Source organism: Schistocerca serialis, chromosome 2, assembly GCF_023864345.2.
Source record: "Schistocerca serialis cubense isolate TAMUIC-IGC-003099 chromosome 2, iqSchSeri2.2, whole genome shotgun sequence".
In the NCBI taxonomy this organism is placed as follows: domain Eukaryota; kingdom Metazoa; phylum Arthropoda; class Insecta; order Orthoptera; family Acrididae; genus Schistocerca; species Schistocerca serialis.
Genome location: NC_064639.1, coordinates 83,173,913 through 83,193,346, shown reverse-complemented (window position 1 = coordinate 83,193,346; position 19,434 = coordinate 83,173,913). Strand labels below are relative to the sequence as shown.

Below are 19,434 nucleotides of genomic sequence, written 5' to 3'. Positions count from 1 at the left end.
TGCAGTCCAGTCAGAGCAAAGCCGAGTAACCCGTTGCGAAATAAGGAACAACTGTAGGGCCTAAACGAACATTTTGAGAGAAATTAAGATGAGTTTTGATTTACAGTGTATCACATAAATTCAGAAGCTGCATTTTTCTGATAGGGGCACATTTACATTACGTAACGGTTAACCATTGTGTAAGACAGATTATTCACGATAAAGCCACCCTGAGTATTCCTGTGAATCATTATTCACATACATTCTAATTTACAGACGGTCAGGTGTGTTGTAGATTAATCAGAATCTCATACATAAGAAAAGTAATTTGCAAGGATCTATATGCGTTCAGAAGTAGGGAAGCAATAGATGATTCTATATCAGAGATGGTAACCAGAATTTTAGAACCTTTCTTTCAGATAGTTAGCGAGAGATTCACTCACACACACACACATACAGAGCAGTTTGCCAATTACGAAACAAAAGCATTTAAAACACCAACTGTAGAGAATAGATGGGAGCAGAAAGGGAAAAGGGCCTTGGAACACAGCGAAGTGGGATGTAAAATACGCGAATCTATGCTGTTTACAATTAGACACAACGTGATGTGGAATAGAAAGAACGCAACATACCAGGCTTCATTTGCTAAAAGTGTTCAATGATTATCATCCGACGAAGCATACAGCTATGAAGATAAGTTGATAAAATATTGACAACAATGTGGTTCCTTTTATTCCATGTAAGATATTACGGATGTGATTACAGAGAAGTACATTTGAATAGCGATGAAGTGACGACCTCTTGTGTGTACTAAAAAGTATGCAACGCTCTGAGCAATAGGGTTCCTGTTAAGCCACACTTTAATATTAGGACTATCCCGGCAGCCTCTGAAAATTGGTGACTGTGTTTCACTTCACTCTGAAATGAGAGTCCCATTAAAAGGCTGAGACAGTTAATGGACGACACCGAATTTCCAAGTACCTGATATACCTGAGTGGGAACCTCAAAGGCCTTCCCAGTAGAAACTAACGGACCTTCTGTTGAGCTGGTGCCATCTTGGCGACTCTGCAATGCACAGAACAGAAACCAGAACCCATTCACGAAAAGCTGGCGTGTGAGTATGTAGGGAACTTGATGCAGACAGTGACTGGTGCATCGAGTTGTGTGAGACTGCCGTGGGAACATCTTATCTCAATACTGGTCGCCGTGGAGTGATTCTCTGGAGTGGGATCGAAGTGGTTGGCAGCCTGTAACGTCGAATGATAGGGTGGAGCTACCTAATTTCTGCCCTTTATTTTGCTACAGTGGAAACTGAGCCCACCATTAACATGGTGACACTATGGGAAATTCAGCGCCATCAATAACAGGATTAGGGGGGAAGAAGAAGAAAACTCTTGAGCACGGTCCTTCGAGGGGATGGAATTGGTTGATTTGAGCGCACTCTATGTGAAGAGGTGACAGTGTTTCGGAGTGGGCACTCTGACTTGGCATTCATGCGACATTTCAACCTGTCTCGTAATCAGTTTCCAGACTGATTGAGCCGTGCATTCATCCAAAGATCTACTGTCATTTTGTGACATCCACAGCTTCCGTTCATTGTCGAACGGTTCTTCTTTCAGTCCACTTTCGCGATTGTGTTCTTGTTACGTGACCTACAACTGCAAAAATATAGCTTGGATGTCACCCTTGCAGGTAAATTACTGCAGATAAAATTCATCACATGCAATCGATTTGCATGGGACAGCAGCTCTGTGCCAAATGTTGAGTGACCGTTTCTCCTGCAGAACGATTACTGAGAAAACATCGCCCATGACGCGTATTGAACTGTTATCAGTGTCGCTTGTAAAGCCGCGGCCGGCTACAGAGAAATGCGAAGATAAAAGCCACCGGCTGTCTGTCAACAGCCACGCGGCACCACGCAACCTCAACTGCAAACTGACAAGTCATGTGGGCCCACCTTCGCCTTCATCCACCGCTGATTTCAGCATGGCAGATAAAATGGTCAACTCCTTGCTGCAAGTCTAATTGCTGAGAAGTGTCTTCTTCGTACTAGTCCTGATAATTCCGATTATTTGTGGAATCCATGCACGGAATAAACAATTACTGTTACATGACTTTAATATTTGATAGCCGTATTTACTAGATGAATGCGACAACAGGGGGTTACTTCATTGCATTTCTTCCCTTATTCATTCTTTCGGGAAGGCCAGTGGACCAGGGTGCCCATGGAGAGCTTCTGTGAAGGTTGGAGAGCAGGAGGGGGTGGAGGAAGGCAGTGGGACTGCGGGAGTAAGGAGACGGTTTCTGTGTGGGTAAGTCAGTCAGTAGGAGTCTTGCTACCGAAGTCAAGGCTTCAGGTTGGAGTCAAAAACTCGGAGCATTGGATCAGACAGACAGCAAGTTTCAGATTGGCACACAGTCTGATCCATAGTGGCAGATTCGTCTGTGAGATTGTGTTAGCAATGGTTTATTTAATTAACTTCCTATGTCTATAACGAAGCCTGGATGCTTATAATGAGCTTTTTAAGTTTCTGTTTAGTCCATTTCCTTTCCTGCAATTTATGTGCACTTGTTTCTACTGTCTATTTACCAGGTTAGGAAATTCTGTATGACTGAAAAGTATATTTACGTAACCATAAAATTAAGAAACACCAGTCCTGTTCGGAGACCTTGAAATGTAACAATATAAGGCATTTGAAACTCACCCCGCACCGTATGTTGCTCTTCCTGGCAACCAGATCCTTCCTCAGTCCTTCAAGCAGAGCCTTGACAGCATGCTTGCTGGCCTAGTACATCGAGTACAATGGATCGAATGGCATGATGTGACCAGCTATACTGAAAACAAGAAAAAGAAACAAACTTGTATTGCCTGTACTATGTGGATAAAAATTATATACTGTGAAACTTGGCAGGATGTAACCACCAAACATGAATAATTTTGACAATTCGTATTTCATTTACTTAATAGGGGATCGCATTTTTTAGGGGGGCGGGAGCTATCGAATTATTAATCGTTCCTTGGTTGGTGCTGGGTAGCCTTATACTAACATTTCTGTGGAGATGCAAACTGAGAGTGTAATTTTCTGACAGGAAGGCCACAGTGGGACTTCACGGTCCCTGTGATCGACATGGAACAAGGGCTGCTGGGAAGCCAGTTTCATGGATCTGAAAGGAGAATTCTGGTACTTTTACAGCCAAGACAGTCGCCTCGTCGTGAGGCCGGTGGAAAGGACTTCTCTTGATTGACCTGTGGTCGCTACGGAGGCTTAGGCGAGATGACGCTGAAACCATGAGATTGTAGACATAGAATCTTACAAGTGCCACGAACAGCGTTTTTCAGCATAAGGAATGTACGTGGGATGCCTGCCGCAAATGCGTGCTAACGGCCGAGAGAAGTTCTTATGCGAAGTGCCATCCCGCATTTCTGCCAAAAGACACAGAAACGTATTCGGTTAGTTCAATTGCAGATGGAGGAGGGGTCATAATTTGTTCTAGAAGCTTCTATTGACCTGATCATGAGCTGAAAGAGGTTGACTGATAGCCTCATGACGTGTAGAGAGGAAGACACTCCAATTGTAACGGGGGCTGTGATTGGCTGTAAGGAGAATTCATACTAATGACGCGAGGTTTGTTCTAAACTCGGCGCTTCACGGCGGGGGGGCTCTCTTGGTGGTGTCGGTAGGACATAATTGGCTAGATAGCGATTTTGAGAGCACTCTGGTGAGTGTCAGTGAGTGATAAACTTAGGTGGATAGCGTTTTGAGACATGGCTGGCGGGGTGTCAGAGAACTGTCTCAGCATCAGATTCGTATGTGCTGATGTTGTCACTAGGAACTGCATCATTCGTCTCTCTATGAACAGAGATACGAACCTGCGCTTCTTCGTGGAGATGGAGGCATTATGAAGTGCTTCTTTACGAGCTCACACTTAAAAAAAGTCTCTGATCCTGTTTTATAAGTAAGTAGAATTCTTAATTCGTCATTACACGGAAGTGGCCTCGACCCCAGGAGGTTGCAGACGCCATTTGACGTCCTCTGTGTAGTCAGAATTTTCAGCTACGCAAAGCACTTTGTCTCTACGACCACTGGCAGCAGTTTACAGATTATCGCTCCAGAATTGTTCTTCACAGAATTGAATTCGGCGATATACGCACCACGGCTCGGCAGATAGGCACTCTTTCAGAATACGTGCGTTCCATTTCTTTGATCTCAGTGCCTTTTACTGCCAATGCTAGTAAGGGTAGAGGCTTTCTTAACTTAGATGTTAAACAGTGTCAACCACTTAAGTGTTTCAGTCGAATAAAATCTCAAATTAAGATTAATGAGTAGCAGCTACCGTCCTAGGCCAATGAATGGTCATTTCGCATTGTTTCTTCGAGAGTTGTTTTTATAATAAAAGTATTATCAGTACGCGGATGATCTACTCTTGCTAGAATTAGACTCCAAACACCGATCTTGATCAAGTTAGAGTGGAGACTTGGGGACTAAGCTAGACGGTACTCCCAGTTGGAGATTGTCAGTGGTAAGGCTAATTTAGTTCACTTATTAAGCGTGATCATGCCACTGCCATCACATCATTTACTGCCATACACATAATCACACGCAATTAGAAGGGGTAGTATTGGCACTGAAGTGACAGCACCCTTATGAACACGTCTGTATTTCTCATTGTTTTCTATCCTTAAAATACATAAACTTCAGTGTGATACTGAAGAAGTTGCAGATTTCTCCCTACCAACCATGGGAGAGAAACAGAGGGTTAGGTGTGAGGAGTGTGTTTGATAGATTCGACAGGTGCAGGAACTGATACACCAGATGTGCTGTACATTGAGCTCCTCTGTGGAGTTTTTGGTTGATGGGTGTTACGAATGTTAGTTTCAACACTTCACCATGTTGTTGGTCGCAACAGTGAGCAAGTTGGTTGGTTGGTTTTGGGGAAGGAGACCAGACAGCGTGGTCATCGGTCTCATCGGATTAGGGAAGGATGGGGTAGGAAGTCGGCCGTGCCCTTTCAGAGGAACCATCCCGGCATTTGCCTGGAGTGATTTAGGGAAATCACGGAAAACCTAAATCAGGATGGCCGGACGCGGGATTGAACCGTCGTCCTCCCGAATGCGAGTCCAGTGTCTTACCACTGCGCCACCTCGCTCGGTCAGTGAGCAAGTCATAGTATTTAGCACTACTCGGCAATGGTTTTGGCACATGATGGATTAGCACACAAGTATATGAAAACGTTTGGTGCTCTACAGAGAGTAGGTTATGAAGATCTGTAGGTTACAATAATTGTAGGCCTTCTTTTCTATAGTTCAAGTGAACACAAAAAAAGCACACCGCACTTCGTCAGGTCTAAGCGAAGAAGTTTTGATGTCCCGTCGACATCGGGGTTACTAGGGACAAACACTAGTCCTGTTTAAAATGATCACGTTAAGAAATCAATGATGGCTTTGAAAGAATTATTCTGGCTTAGGTCTTAAAATGAACAAAGACACCACAGGAAATTTTCATGGGGATCGCTGGACGGGGGTCTAAAATCCACACCTGCACCTTTTTTATCCACCATACCGTCTCGCGCAATTCTAATTTTCCTGTTTCCTTAGATGCATGAGAATTCTACATGGTATCAGAATGCTACATTACTTTCACAGACGCTGTCTTTTAAGGAGAAGCGAAAGTAGATCCGTTGTAACGACTCCTTCATTCGAGAAAACCGTGTATAATGCAAATATTTTTTTCTGAGAATCAAACGTCTTATGTACTCTGGTGTCCAAAATCCAAGCAACAAACAGAAATCATGCAAGGTTGCGTTAATTTTGCAACAAAATGATATAAACAGATGGCAGTAAAGTAGAAACAATATAAAAAATTCAGAACGTAAACAACTGCACCATTTTCTCTTCGTTTTTTTTTCAGCTTAACGCATTTTCACACACATTCCGACAACTGGTTAATGTGACTGTCCCGCTTCCATTCTCTTCACTGCAGAGAATCTGATAGGCGACTCCTCTGTGCCACACGGCACCGTCTGTGACAGTGTACACCACGACCGCGGTTGTCACACTGCTCGACAAATACTGCCTCGTTTCATGGGTGCTCTGACGCCATCGTTGGCGTTATAGGAATGTCATCGTTCATGCCGATCACGATTGTATGGACATCTGTTGACATTTTCTATGATTATATCGTGAATTATACAGACAACGGGGGAATAGTGGTTTGTTGCTTTAATTTTGGACACCAGTGCAGACTGTGGAGATAAGAGTCAGCTTTAATGTTCGTTAATAAACACGAAAAAATACAATAACTTCTAGAAATTCTCGAAACATGAGACGTTGATTGGAAATTGAGCAATGAAAACGCCTAACAACAACAAAACATAATCGTAGTAGTTGTTTTGCAAATTGCGCAGTTGTTAAATTTCGCATCAAGTGCAGATAAAACTAAAGTTCAGACGAGGTCGACTGTCATAGGACATTAGCGACTGTCAATCATTCAGACACACACGCACACATACGTACACGTACACACACACACACACACATATATATATATATATATATATATATATATATATATATATATATATATACATATAGGGCCGCCGCTCGAGCCACCACCACGACCACCACCATCACCATCGTCACATCAGCACTACCACCAACAGTAACAGCACCAGATTAACAGTAATGATTAACAGTGGTGTCAATAGTTAAGTGAAAACGAACGCTATAAACTCTAAAAGTAAAACACCAATTGCAAATCTTCAAGTGTTATCTTAACATAGGTAAACACTACACAGTTTGTAAAAAGGTGACCTAATGTTTGTTCTTTTGGCAGCTATAAACACGTACCAATACTTCGTGAACCAGGTATTCGGACAACGGAAATCGTTTTATTATTCTTAAACGACAATACACAGTGATATCATCACCTGTAATTCTACTGTCTGAATTGTAAACAAAGTAGCTAGTCTTGTAATAATGAAAGCTAAACGCTGTGTATAGCTAAGCCTAACAGGAAAAGTATCAGCCACGTGTACATAACCCTGTATGAAAATTTGCAAGAGTGTATTTTCGAGATGATATTACTTGTGGTTTTTCAAATCAAGATTCAATTTGTATATCACGAAAAATCATTTCTAGTTTTGTAGCTGGGTAGATTATCCACATATCCTGAAAAAAGTGTACTTAAAGATGTTCATCATTTTTCTGCTCTGAGAATTTGGTGAACGTGCCAACCGAAATAGTTACGATAGCTCACCACAAAATAAGAGTGAAAAAACAGAGTTCAAGATTACCAAATAACTGCAACCTAACAACTAGCGTCAAACCAGGGGTAATGCAACAATATATTTTAAGCTGTGTGGCAATACGAGGTGGTATACTAAGTGCAGTAAGAAATCAAGGAAAAAAGTTTGATCGGTAAACAACTCACCTTACTTCTCGACATTCTCTCCTATAAGGGGCTCACACTTCGTCCAGTTTTTTCGTCCCATCAATAGAACGAGGTTTTGTCAGACTCTGCGAAAATACTCGTTGACTGCGGCTGTCACTTTTTCATTTGTTGAAAATTTCTTCAAAGCAAGCAAAAATTTCAATTTAGTGAACAGGAAAAAGTAACTTGGAGCTGAGATTGGTGAACAACGCGAATGAGGAAGCAGTTCAAAGCCCAGTTCACACCATTATCGCTGATGCGTGGTATGGAACATTATGCTTGTGAAAGAGCACTTCTTTGTGTGCTAGTCTATGCTTTTCTTCAGCCAACTCAAGTCTCAAACGATCCAGGAATGAAGCATAATAGGGTTCATGTTCGGTTGTACGTTTTCCAAAGTAATGTATGAGGATTATTCCTTGAGAATCGCAATAGACAGTTGGACACTGGAGAATTCTGAACCGATCTCACTTTACATTGCAACATGTATTTGCTACATGATGAAGAGCAGTACTGTAATCCAAGAACTGTCAAGAAACTTATTAGTTCCTCCCTAAGGTATCTCATGAAACGTTCTTCATGTCAGATCTATCGCAGGTGTCAGTGCAGAATTCAAGCTTAGGGCGGTTTTGAGATACCAGAGACAATGATTCTCACGCGGTACCTGATATCGACGTTTATTGGAAGCTAAATGCTGAATGGCTCTATGTTTAAGAATACCTCTATACAGTCTCACAAGACGAAAATACATCGCTATAAACGCTTTGAGGTCTACCTGCATATGTGGATGACGAAGCCGTCGTCGACTCCCCTGTCCAGCATGCTCTGGACGGCCTCCCACGTGCAGACGGACAGCCCCAGGACGTTGACGTCCAGTGTGTGCTGCCACTCGGCTGTCTGTTCAGCTGGGAACACAGCATGCCGCCATCATCAGTCAGCAATAAAGCGAAGGACGAGGCCTGCAGTGAAACCGTGTGTACCGACACATCATTCGAAATGCTTATGCTGTTAAAGTTAGTGATCCTGTATACAATGAAGCTACTCAGAACAGCCACTTTTTTTAATGTAGTGACAGGGCATCGTCGTTTAAGCCGATTCTGTAATCCTCGTCACAAGAAGTCGAGTGCATACTGTCGTATCTACGTCTTCACAGCCACTTTATGTCACCAGTATCGTCAATTTGAGACGCTGAAGACTGTCTTCCAAAGGGTCCAACCTGTAAAAGTCGGAGGGTCACTTCTGAACTGTGCAGTGGGTAAGGGATGTTGGTCCAGTCTAAGAAGGTGCCAGATTAGCTGCCAAAGATTCGTGCGGTTTGGGATTACTATTGCGAATTTGGATCGCTTCCGTGTACTTGTGTAATCTCTTCGTGGTAGAGACGACTTTATGCTTGTAAAAGGTGAACGGGTCTCTCGCTAATTGTGAACAGCGGCATTACAGAGAATCAAGAACCGCGTTCTTATTATTCCAAAAATAGAAATAATGAATTTTTTTTTCTTTCTTTCTTTTTTTTTCTGCTGGCTGCGTCTTACATTTGTTTAGTATTCGGAAGGAGATACGTCGCTTGTACCTGGACATTTTTCATTCTGGATTATATACAGTATGGTCGGAAACAATCTGAAAAGCTTTTGAGGGTGTTGGAGAGTAGGCTGAGTTCAGAAATAGTTGTTAAGAAAAGAACTCGATACGTTGCTCCGTTTCCTAAATAGTAAGCACTGAATGTCCGTGAGTGCGCAAATTCAAGCGGCCCGCCAGATTCAATTAGTATCAGTTGTTATAGCATGGATGCCAACTTTCGAGACTGTTCAGCCTTCGGCTCTGGTTCTATCCTTACTACCGTCCCATGATTATTTAGTCCGTCGCTCTCTTGCTCGGTATTCGGGAAACAAACGAACATGTTTGGCGTCACTGTCTCTGGCAAGCCTCTTGAATTTGCGCGCTCAAGACGCAACGGCCTGATTGGCTAACTTCCATTGTCTTTTATTCGGACACGGCGCAAAGTACTGCATTATTTCTCAGCACAACTTACCCTGCAACAGCATTAAGTGCTATTCAGACTGTTTCTGGCAACTCTGTACATTCACGTTTCATCACCGGGCAGTAGATGGGATGCAACGGTAACTTTGTTGGCTTCCAATACTTGCAAACTTCTCTTTACCAGTCGCAATCCAATAGATTCACACATTCTGATAGTAAAAATTTTCTTCCATTCTGCGTAATGCTTTTGGAACGCAAACCATGTTCTTTGAAAGCTCTCAGTTTTTTAAACAATTGTCTGCGTAAATAGACTGGTCGCCTCGCTGAGGATTTGTGTCCATGATTTTAGTTTAAAGTGTCCCACTTTTGACACTTTGAAACAGTACGTAACACTGTAATTCCTTTACTAACAAAAAAATTTATTTCATTATATTTAATGAATCTGATATTTTATTTTTCAATTTCAGTATTGCTTAAATTTTTTAAGGAATTATCATAAATCATTTGTAACTGATGTTTTATCAGAAAGGTGCCTCAAAACGAACATGCAATAAATTTATTAATTTAAACTACAAAGAACACAGTTAAAACAAAACAAGTCGCCTGTAGTTGGTAAAATAAATCAATCGTACTGTGGAGATGGAATCTGTTGCCTAACTGAAAAACGACTCAACTTAAACAAAAATTATTGAAACGAGTTCTGTAGGTTAGAAATATCTATAATACCAAAGATATGCGTAACTTTGTGTTACAAAATCAAGGTGGTTGTGCCAAACTTACACTAATGATGCGGCAAGGAATGATTCCATCGTGTAACACTGGTTAAAAATGGATAAAGGTAAGAGGGTAGATGGACAAGCGTTAGCTCGTCCTCTCGGATCAATCCAACGAGTAAAACGATGTTAACTTGGTATGTAGTGTCTCTTTCTCTCTCTCTCTCTCTCTCTCTCTCTCTCTCTCTCTCTCTCTCTCACTCACTCTCTCTATTTGTTTGTTAAGTCGATTCCCACTATCCATGACCCCATGAACTAAGGCACGCTAATTTCTTCTGTGCTGCATTTTCTCCTGCAGACGTTCCAGGTTCGAATCCATTACTGCTATGACCCCGTCGATCCATCTCATCCTTGGCCGCCTATTTCTTCTGCCTCCGATCTTGCCCAGTATTACCGTCTTTTCCATCGGATGGTGTCTTCTAGTAATTTCCCCAAAGTAGGACTGTTTTTTTTTGTTTGTTTGAGTATTATACCGTCGAAGCAACAGTCTGGTTTTATCTGCTGTATTCGTACTCTTTGCAGTCCATGGAACTCTTAAGAATTTTCTTCCAATACCACAATTCAGAGGTATATATTCCACGCCGTCCTGCCTTCTTGCGACTCAGGTCTTACATCCGTATATCACAATTTACTATAAGGTTTTTTGTTTTAAAGTTACGTCTCTACTCCTTAAAACACTGTCAAAGTTGTACCTCCCCTATCCTCAAAGCAACAACGGTTTCTTGATTTAGTGGCTGCATTCACCAACACAGAAAATACCTCCATTTCTTCTCCTCCTGCATGCCATGCAGTGATACATGCAGTTGCACAATTTTCGTTTCCTTGACGTTCTCCCTCGGACCAGCAGGATGTTTAACTCTCTTTCACCTTCTGCAACCAGTATGGTGTCATCTACATATGTAAGATTACTTATATCAATCACAGCTAATTTAATTCCCGTTTATTCTTCATCATGCCCAGCATTCCTCATAGTGTCCACTGTTGAGCCAACTGACTTTCATCCTTTCCTGTCGCAAGGTTGAACTGCCCTTGGTAGCGTTGCTGGCATGTGTCATTGTAGGGGGGGGGGGGGGGGGGGAAGAGGGTGTAGGGGCGGAGCAGGGAACAATGGAAGAAAATCATTCTATGGGGGGCGGGGGCGGGGGGCTACCAACGAAGATGGGACCAAGATTTATTCTGACCCACTCCTGACGAAGGTGCGTCTTAACATGATAACATTAAAGGCCGGCTGTATGAATAAGCACCATCCACCCTTACACAAGCAATTGACCAAAATAACTAAAATCTTACATGACATTTTAATTATTCTTCAAAAAAAGTGTTCAGATGCGTGTGAAATCTTATGGGACGTAACTGCTAATGTCACCAGTCCCTAAGCTTACACACTACATGTTGTTGTTGTTGTTGTTGTTGTTGTGGTCTTTAGTCCTGAGACTGGTTTGATGCAGCTCTTCACGCTACTCTATCTTGTGCAAGCTTCTTCATCTCCCAGTACTTACTGCAACCTAAATCCTTCTGAATCTACTTAGTGTATACATCTCTTGGTATCCCTCTACGATTTTTACTCTCCATGCTGACCTCTAATGCTAAATTTGTGATCCCTTGATGCCTCAGTACATGTCCTACCAACCAGTCCCTTCTTATAGTCAAGTTGTGCCACGCACTCCTCCCCAATTCTATTCAATGCCTCCTCATTAGTAATGTGATCTACCCATCTAATCTACAGCATTCTTCTCTAGCACCACATTTCGAGCCGGCAGAAGTGGCCGTGCGGTTAAAGGCGCTGCAGTCTGGAACCGCAAGACCGCTATGGTCGCAGGTTCGAATCCTGCCTCGGGCATGGCTGTTTGTGATGTCCTTAGGTTAGTTAGGTTTAACTAGTTCTAAGTTCTAGGGGACGAATGACCTCAGCAGTTGAGTCCCATAGTTCTCAGAGCCATTTGAACCATTTTTGAACCACATTTCGAAAGCTTCCATTCTCTTCTTGTCCAAGCTACTCGTATTTATCGTCCATGTTTCACTTCCATGCAAGGCTACACTACATGAAAATACTTTCAGAAACGACTTCCTGACACTTAAATCTATACTCGATGTTAACAAATTTCTCTCCTTCAGAAACGCTTTCCTTGCCATTGCCAATCTACATTTTATACCCTCTCTACTTCGACCATCATCAGTTATTTTGCTCCCCAAATCGCAAAAATCATTTAATACTTTAAGTGTCTCATTCCCTAATCTAATTCCTTCAGCATCATCCGACTTAATTCGACTACATTCCATTGTCCTCGTTTTGCTTTTGTTGATGTTCATCTTATATCCTCCTTTCAAGACACTGTCCATTCCGTTCACCTGCTCTTCCAAGTCCTTTGCTGTCTCTGACAGAATTACAATGTCATCGGCGAACCTCAAAGTTTTTATTTCTTCTCCATGGATTTTAATTCCTTCTCCGAACTTTTCGTTTGTTTCGTTTGTTGCTTGCTCAATAAACAGATTGAATAACATCGGGGATAGGCTACAACCCTGTCTCACTTCCTTCCCAACCACTGCTTCCCTTTCATATCCCTCGACTCTTATTACTGCCATCTGGTTTCTGTACAAATTGTAAATAGCCTTTCGCTCCCTGTATTTTACCCCTGCCACCTTCAGAATTTGAAAGGGAGTACTCCAATCAACATTGTCAAAAGCCCTCTCTAAGTCTGCAAATGCTAGAAACGTAGGTTTGCCTCTCCTTAATTTATTTTCTAAGATAAGTCGTAGGGTCAGTATTGCCTCACGTGTTCCAACATTTCTACGGAATCCAAACTGATCTTCCCCGAGGTCGGCTTCTACCAGTTTTTGCATTCGTCTGTAAAGAGTTCGCGTTAGTATTTTGCAGCTGTGACTTATTAAACTGATAGTTCGGTAATTTTCACATCTGTTAACACCTGCTTTCTTTGGGATTGGAATTATTGTATTCTTCTTGAGGTCTGAGGATATTTCGCCTGTCTCATACATCTTGCTCACCAGATGGTAGAGTTTTGTCAGGACTGGCTCTGGCAAGGCCGTCAGTAGTTCTAATGGAATGTTGTCTACTCCCAGGGCCTTGTTTCTACTCAGGTCTTTCAGTGCTCTGTCAAAGTCTTCACGCAGTATCGTATCTCCCATTTCATCTACATCTTCTTCCATTTCCATAATATTCTCCTCAAGTACATCGCCTTTGTATAGACCTTCTAAATACTTCTACCACCTTTCAGCTTTCCCTTCTTTGCTTAGAACTGGGTTTCCATCTGAGCTCTTGATATTCATAGAAGTAGTTCTCTTTTCTCCAAACGTCTCTTTAATTTTCCTGTAGGCAGTATCTATCTTACCCCCAGTGAGATAAGCCTCTACAGCCTTACATTTGTCCTCTAGCCATCCGTGCTTAGCCATTTTGCACTTCCTGTCGATCTCATTTTTGAGACGTTTGTATTCCGTTTTGCGTGCTTCATTTACTGCATTTTTATATTTTCTCCTTTTATCAATTAAATTCAATATTTCTTCTGTTTCCCAAGGGTTTCTACTAGCCCTCGTCTTTTTATCTACTTAATCCTCTCCTGCCTTCACTATTTCATCCCTCAGAGCTACCCATTCTTCGTCTACTGTATTTCTTTCCCCCATTCGTGACAATCGTTCCATTATGCTCTCCCTGAAACTCTGTACATCCTCTGGTTCTTTCAGTTTATCCAGGTCCCATCTCCTTAAATTCCCACCTTTTTGCAGTTTCTTCAGTTTTAATCTACAGTTCATAACCAATAGATTGTGGTCAGAGTCCACATCTGCCCCTAGAAATGTCTTACAATTTAAAACCTGGTTCCTAAATCTCTATCTTACCGTTATATAATCTATATGATACCTTCTAGTATCTCCAAGATTCTTCCATGTGTACAACCTTCTTTTATGATTCTTGAACCAAGTGTTAGCTATGATTAAGTTATGCTCTGTGCAACATTCTACCAGACGGCTTCCTCTTTCATTTCTTACCCCCAATCCATATTCATCTACTATGTTTCCTTCTCTCCCTTTTCCTACTCTCGAATTCCAGTCACCCATGACTATTAAATTTTTCGTCTCCCTTCACTACCTGAATAATTTCTTTTATCTCATCATACATTTCATCAATATTTTCATCATCTGCAGAGCTAGTTGGCATATAAAGTTGTACTACTGTAGTAGGCGTGGTCTTCGTGTCTATCTTGGCCACAATAATGCGTTCACTATGCTGTTTGTAGTAGCTTACCCGCAATCCTATTTTTTTTATTCATTATTAAACCTATTCCAGCATTACCCCTATTTGATTTTGTATTTACAACTCTGTATTCATCTGACCAAAAGTCTTCTTCCCCCTGCCACCGAACTTCACTAATTCCCACTAAATCTAACTTTAACCTATCCATTTCCCTTTTTAAATTTTCTAACCTACCTGCTCGATTAAGGGATCTGACATTCCACGCTCCGATCCATAGAACGCCAGTTTTCTTTCTTTTGATAACGACGTCCTCTTGAGTAGTCCCCGCCCGGAGATCCGAATGGGGGGACTATTTTACCTCCCGAATATTTTACCCAAGAGGACGCCATCATCATTTAACCATAGAGTAAAGCTGCATGCCCTACACACTACATAACCTAAATCATCCTAAGTACAAACATACACACCCATGTCCGAGGGAGGACTCGAACCTCCGCCGGGTCCAGCCGCACAGTCTATGACTGCAGCGCCTGAGGCCGCGCGGGATTAGCCGAAGCCACTTCAGCTGGATGTATAAAACATTAGATGCGCCCAGGAAGATCATAAACGCTAATGCAAACATTTGTGGAGGATGCAGTGTCTGTCGAACGTTCGCCAAAAGAAGTCCATTCGTAAACGGTCAGCGGAATTGGGAGTTCCAAACTCTACATTACAAAATAATATCAGGAATGATTGCAAGCTAAAGGCATTTAAACCTTCGTTCGCAAACGAACTGCATGGTAACGACATCTGAAAAGTCATTAGGCTTGATTGGGTGAATGCTTGATGTCTTAGCAACTCTTCCTTCAAGAGACAAATGGTTTTTCTTTGACAAGTGTGCAATATGTCGCAGTGCAAGAAACAGAAAGGTTTCTGGAGTAAAGAAAACCAATATTTTTATGACGAACTAGAACACAACCCAACACATGTCCTGACGTTGGCTGCAATGTCTGCAACCCACTTGGTAGCTCTATATTTCTTCAACTCTTCTGTGAATCACACTGCTTATGTCACCATGCAACGCGATTGGTTTATTCCGCATCTGCAAAATCGGGAACTGCTCGGGCGTATGTGGTTTCAGTAGGATAGGGCACCAGTCCATACTGTTATCGCCATTAGAGAATGCTTCAATGAGATATTTTATTATAAACAGACTGGATTTTTTTCTGTCCATTCGCTTGTACCTTTGGAGTGGCTGCTTCGAAGTTGTGATCTGTCATCCTGTGTACAATGCGTTTTAAGGGGTTCATAAAATGGAAGGTTTCTGTCACACGTTGCGAGACGGATGTACTTAAGAATTTTGTTCGGCGTACGTTTACTGCCATCATGCCAGAAATTTGGAGGAGAATTTCGCATCTTACATGTAAGAGAATCGTACTGTGTTGTGAAAACGGTGGCGTACCCAGACACTCCGGAATAAATAATTAAGAACAGTCACACAACCTCAAAGATGTCCTCTGTCATGTTGCCATATGAACACAGTGTCAACATCTAAGTATATACGGACACACCATAGAGGGTAATGCGACTTTGTGATCACTCGTTGGTCTTCCGGATAATCCACGTTCCAAAATTCGAATCTCAATGACGGCTCGGAAGTTCTGAACTGCCGAGAACATAAAACAAATTTTTTCCACAAATTATTAGTAAAAAGGATTTTTCTTCACTTGTGAAGATTTCGAATCACACATTAACCATTTGGAATTAACATCATTCCTCACGTATGTTTAAAAATAATAATTGAGCGGGGAAAACATCTGAAAACCTACCACAAGCTCCTAGAATCCATTTTACGCAGAGTCGCCGCTGTATTGCTTTCCAAATGTGGACCAACAGGCTTTTAAGCAATTGATCATTATGTTTTATCTCATCAGTGTGTATAAAATACGTGATATATTTTTAATAAGATTTTACCATTTGTTGAACGGCAGTCTATTCTGGTTATAGTAACGCATTATTAGTCTGTGTCGCCTACCAGGATAACTGTTTAGGCCTGTACAGCACACGTCTTGGAGACTCATTCAAACCCCAGACAGGTCAGTCCAATGTTGTGCCGCTACTGCCGCTGTTAATCAACGGACGAGAGCCTTCAGTGACATGAAATGTATTCGCAGTTGCGATTATGGGCAACCATCAGCTGTATAATGGACAGATTGTAACTGTCGTACTGAAATTACTACAGACCAGAACGAAACAGACTAGCAGATGGGCGTTATCTGAAGCTAATTCCACAGAGTCGAATTCTGTAATACGCTGATATCTCCCTCATACTGCACTACTACAGTTACTGTAAATGTCAGCCTGTAGCCCAGTTGGAGGTAGTTCCTGTTTATACGTATATAGGACGAAATTAAGTCTCCCTCGTGTGTGTGTGTGTGTGTGTGTGTGTGTGTGTGTGTGTGTGTGTGTGTGTGTGTGCTAAGAGATTCCTCCTGCTTATTTTTGATTCAAATTACATGAGCTGTGAACAACAGCTAAGCGTCCTATCGCTAGTCCCAACAACTGGTTTATCTCGCAGTGTGTTTGCCGTTTCACCATTGCATTGCCTTATCTGCCCGCCTGTGAACGCCTAATACTATTAGTTTTCTTTGGCTGCGTGGTCTATAGCTGGGCTCATGATATGGCTTACCACCACAGACTGCCTTTGCTAATTCATCATGGAACTGCTTCATCTGCCATCTTAGAACGTCGTAGACGGCTGGTTTGCTTTCGGCATTTTCCCAGAGTAGCTTATGATTCTTTCCTTTGTTGTACCTGCTGCCTCTTTTCCCCTTTCATTGACTAAGCGTATCAAACTTAGTGAACTGAACGATGCTTTATCGAAAATTGTATCAATAATATGTGACAACTTTGCTTCTTATGCTATACGAAGTTTGTACAACAAAAATGAACAGTGGTGGCTTCTGTGAGGGCGCGCTCGCACGCGATCGTACTGGCGCCACTTCTGCACGCGTTCCATGGATTCTGGCCCTCGTCGTATCATCTTTGGTTGGTTGTGTGTTACCTCTGGGGCTGTGTAGTAAGGAGTGGTGTATGGAAGACGGATCTGGACGGGTGTGTCTGATTACCCGGCGTAATGACCGATGCAGAGAGTTGAAACCGTTGACAGTCTGTAGGTGCCCTCCTTTACCTGCAGCGTTTACCGTTGGTTCGGGTGAGCTGAGAGGGCAAAAAGCGGCTCTCGTCGCATGTATCCTGGTTACGAAATGCATCAGTTACTTGTGGTGGCCTAAATACGCCGAGGTGTACTGAACCTCTTGTTAGCAGCTACGAGCAGGAAGGCAGTATTATCCAGTGCCTACTTGAAGTCCTGAAGCTATTGACCTCCTTGGCATTTATGTGAAATCATGTACGAAGACTATTCAGTAACTGCTCTACTTAAAGACTGTTAATTCTCTTACGGTGCTAGCTGGCCAGGTATCCGGTTCTTTTATGCCTTTCAGTAACACATTTTGGACCTGTGTGTGTCAGTCTGCAGGTTTCTTTACGCGCCAAGCTAGTATTTTGCAATGGTAATCTGGTTCCTGAAATCACTGTTATCATTATTTGATACTACTGAGTGTGATTTTTCTTTGTTGTAGACGTTATGGCCTTCTTTCAAATGACTTTTTACATTTTTCCTTGTTATTTCTAGGAAGGTTAACTTGCAATGTTTATGAGCGGGGTGCTCCTGTGCTGAAGTTTTAGTAGTTTGTATCCTTGCGAATAATTTTAATTGTCCGTTTAAATACTACTGTGTATATTAATTTCTGTCAAACGTGTCTGCTTTTTGACGTTTGGTACATGCCGACAGCTTTGTATAGGCAGCGGTTGACGCATTGCTGTTCTGCTGGTCCGATGCAGGAACGCGTCTTCCTTCTGCTTCGGCGGCTTTCCCGTCAGCGCACGAGGCATAGGTGTTCTCAGGTCACACACGCTTCTGCGGATTCCTCATTTCCACCTCAAGCTGAGCAGTTTATTGCCATTCTTTTGGTATCATGGCTTTGGTAATTTTGAGAAAGTAATTTTGTCAGTGTTTCTGTTATTGTAAAATCATTGTAATTCACATGGTTCAAATGGCTCTGAGCACTATGCGACTTAACCAACATTATACGTACTTGTGACCAGTGTTTGCCTCGGAGCAGGTCTCGAGCTTACTGTTGCAGTGGAGAAATGGTTCAAATGGCTCTGAGCACTATGGGACTTAACTGCTGAGGTCATCAAAAAAATGGTTCAAATGGCTCTGAGCACTATGGGACTCAACATCTTAGGTCATAAGTCCCCTAGAACTTAGAACTACTTAAACCTAACTAACCTAAGGACATCACACACACCCATGCCCGAGGCAGGATTTGAACCTGCGACCGCAGCAGTCCCGCGGTTCCGGACTGCAGCGCCAGAACCGCACGGCCACCGCAGCCGGCGAGGTCATCAGTCCCCTAGACTTAAACTCTACTTAAACCTAACTATGGACATCAAACACATCCATGCCCGAGACTGAATTTGAACCTGCTTCCGTAGCGGTCGCGAGGTTGCTGACTGTAGCGTCTAGAACCGTTCGGCCACCCCGGCCGGCTGCAGTGGAGATGTACGCAATTTTACGTCATTTACTTGTCGTTTGTTGAACTTAATTTCAAGTCCTGTTGTGGGGTTAGCCCACAGTTGTGCTGCTAGACGCGCAGACGCAGCCCTGCCGCCCGTTTGTTTCATCAATTGTTTCTAATCGGTGCGTGTGAATTCCTAAGGAACCAAACTGCTTAGGTCATCGGCCCCTAGACTTAAACTTTTGTGGCGGCGTTCGTAGGGACAAACAATTCGCTGTAGAAACGGCTTACGAAGTCACCGCCACACTTTTAATAGCGGGCCGACCGGTCCGCTGGAACAGTGAACAGAAAGATGAAAACCAAAACACTCTGATTAAATAAAAGTCGGTACTTATCTTTATTAACGAAGATACAGAAACACAGTAGTGAACTCTGTGTCTACAGAGATCTGTCTAGTTCGAGTCGGAGCGGCTAGGTCAGCGTCGGCTGACGACAAACAACAACTCTGCTGC

General features: G+C 42.6%; 1 pseudogene; it reads right to left on the bottom strand.

Annotated features, from left to right (window-relative positions):
• The window catches only part of LOC126455740 (dehydrogenase/reductase SDR family member 11-like), an 80,556-nt pseudogene that overhangs the window by 24,035 nt on the left and 37,087 nt on the right, over nt 1-19,434 (bottom strand).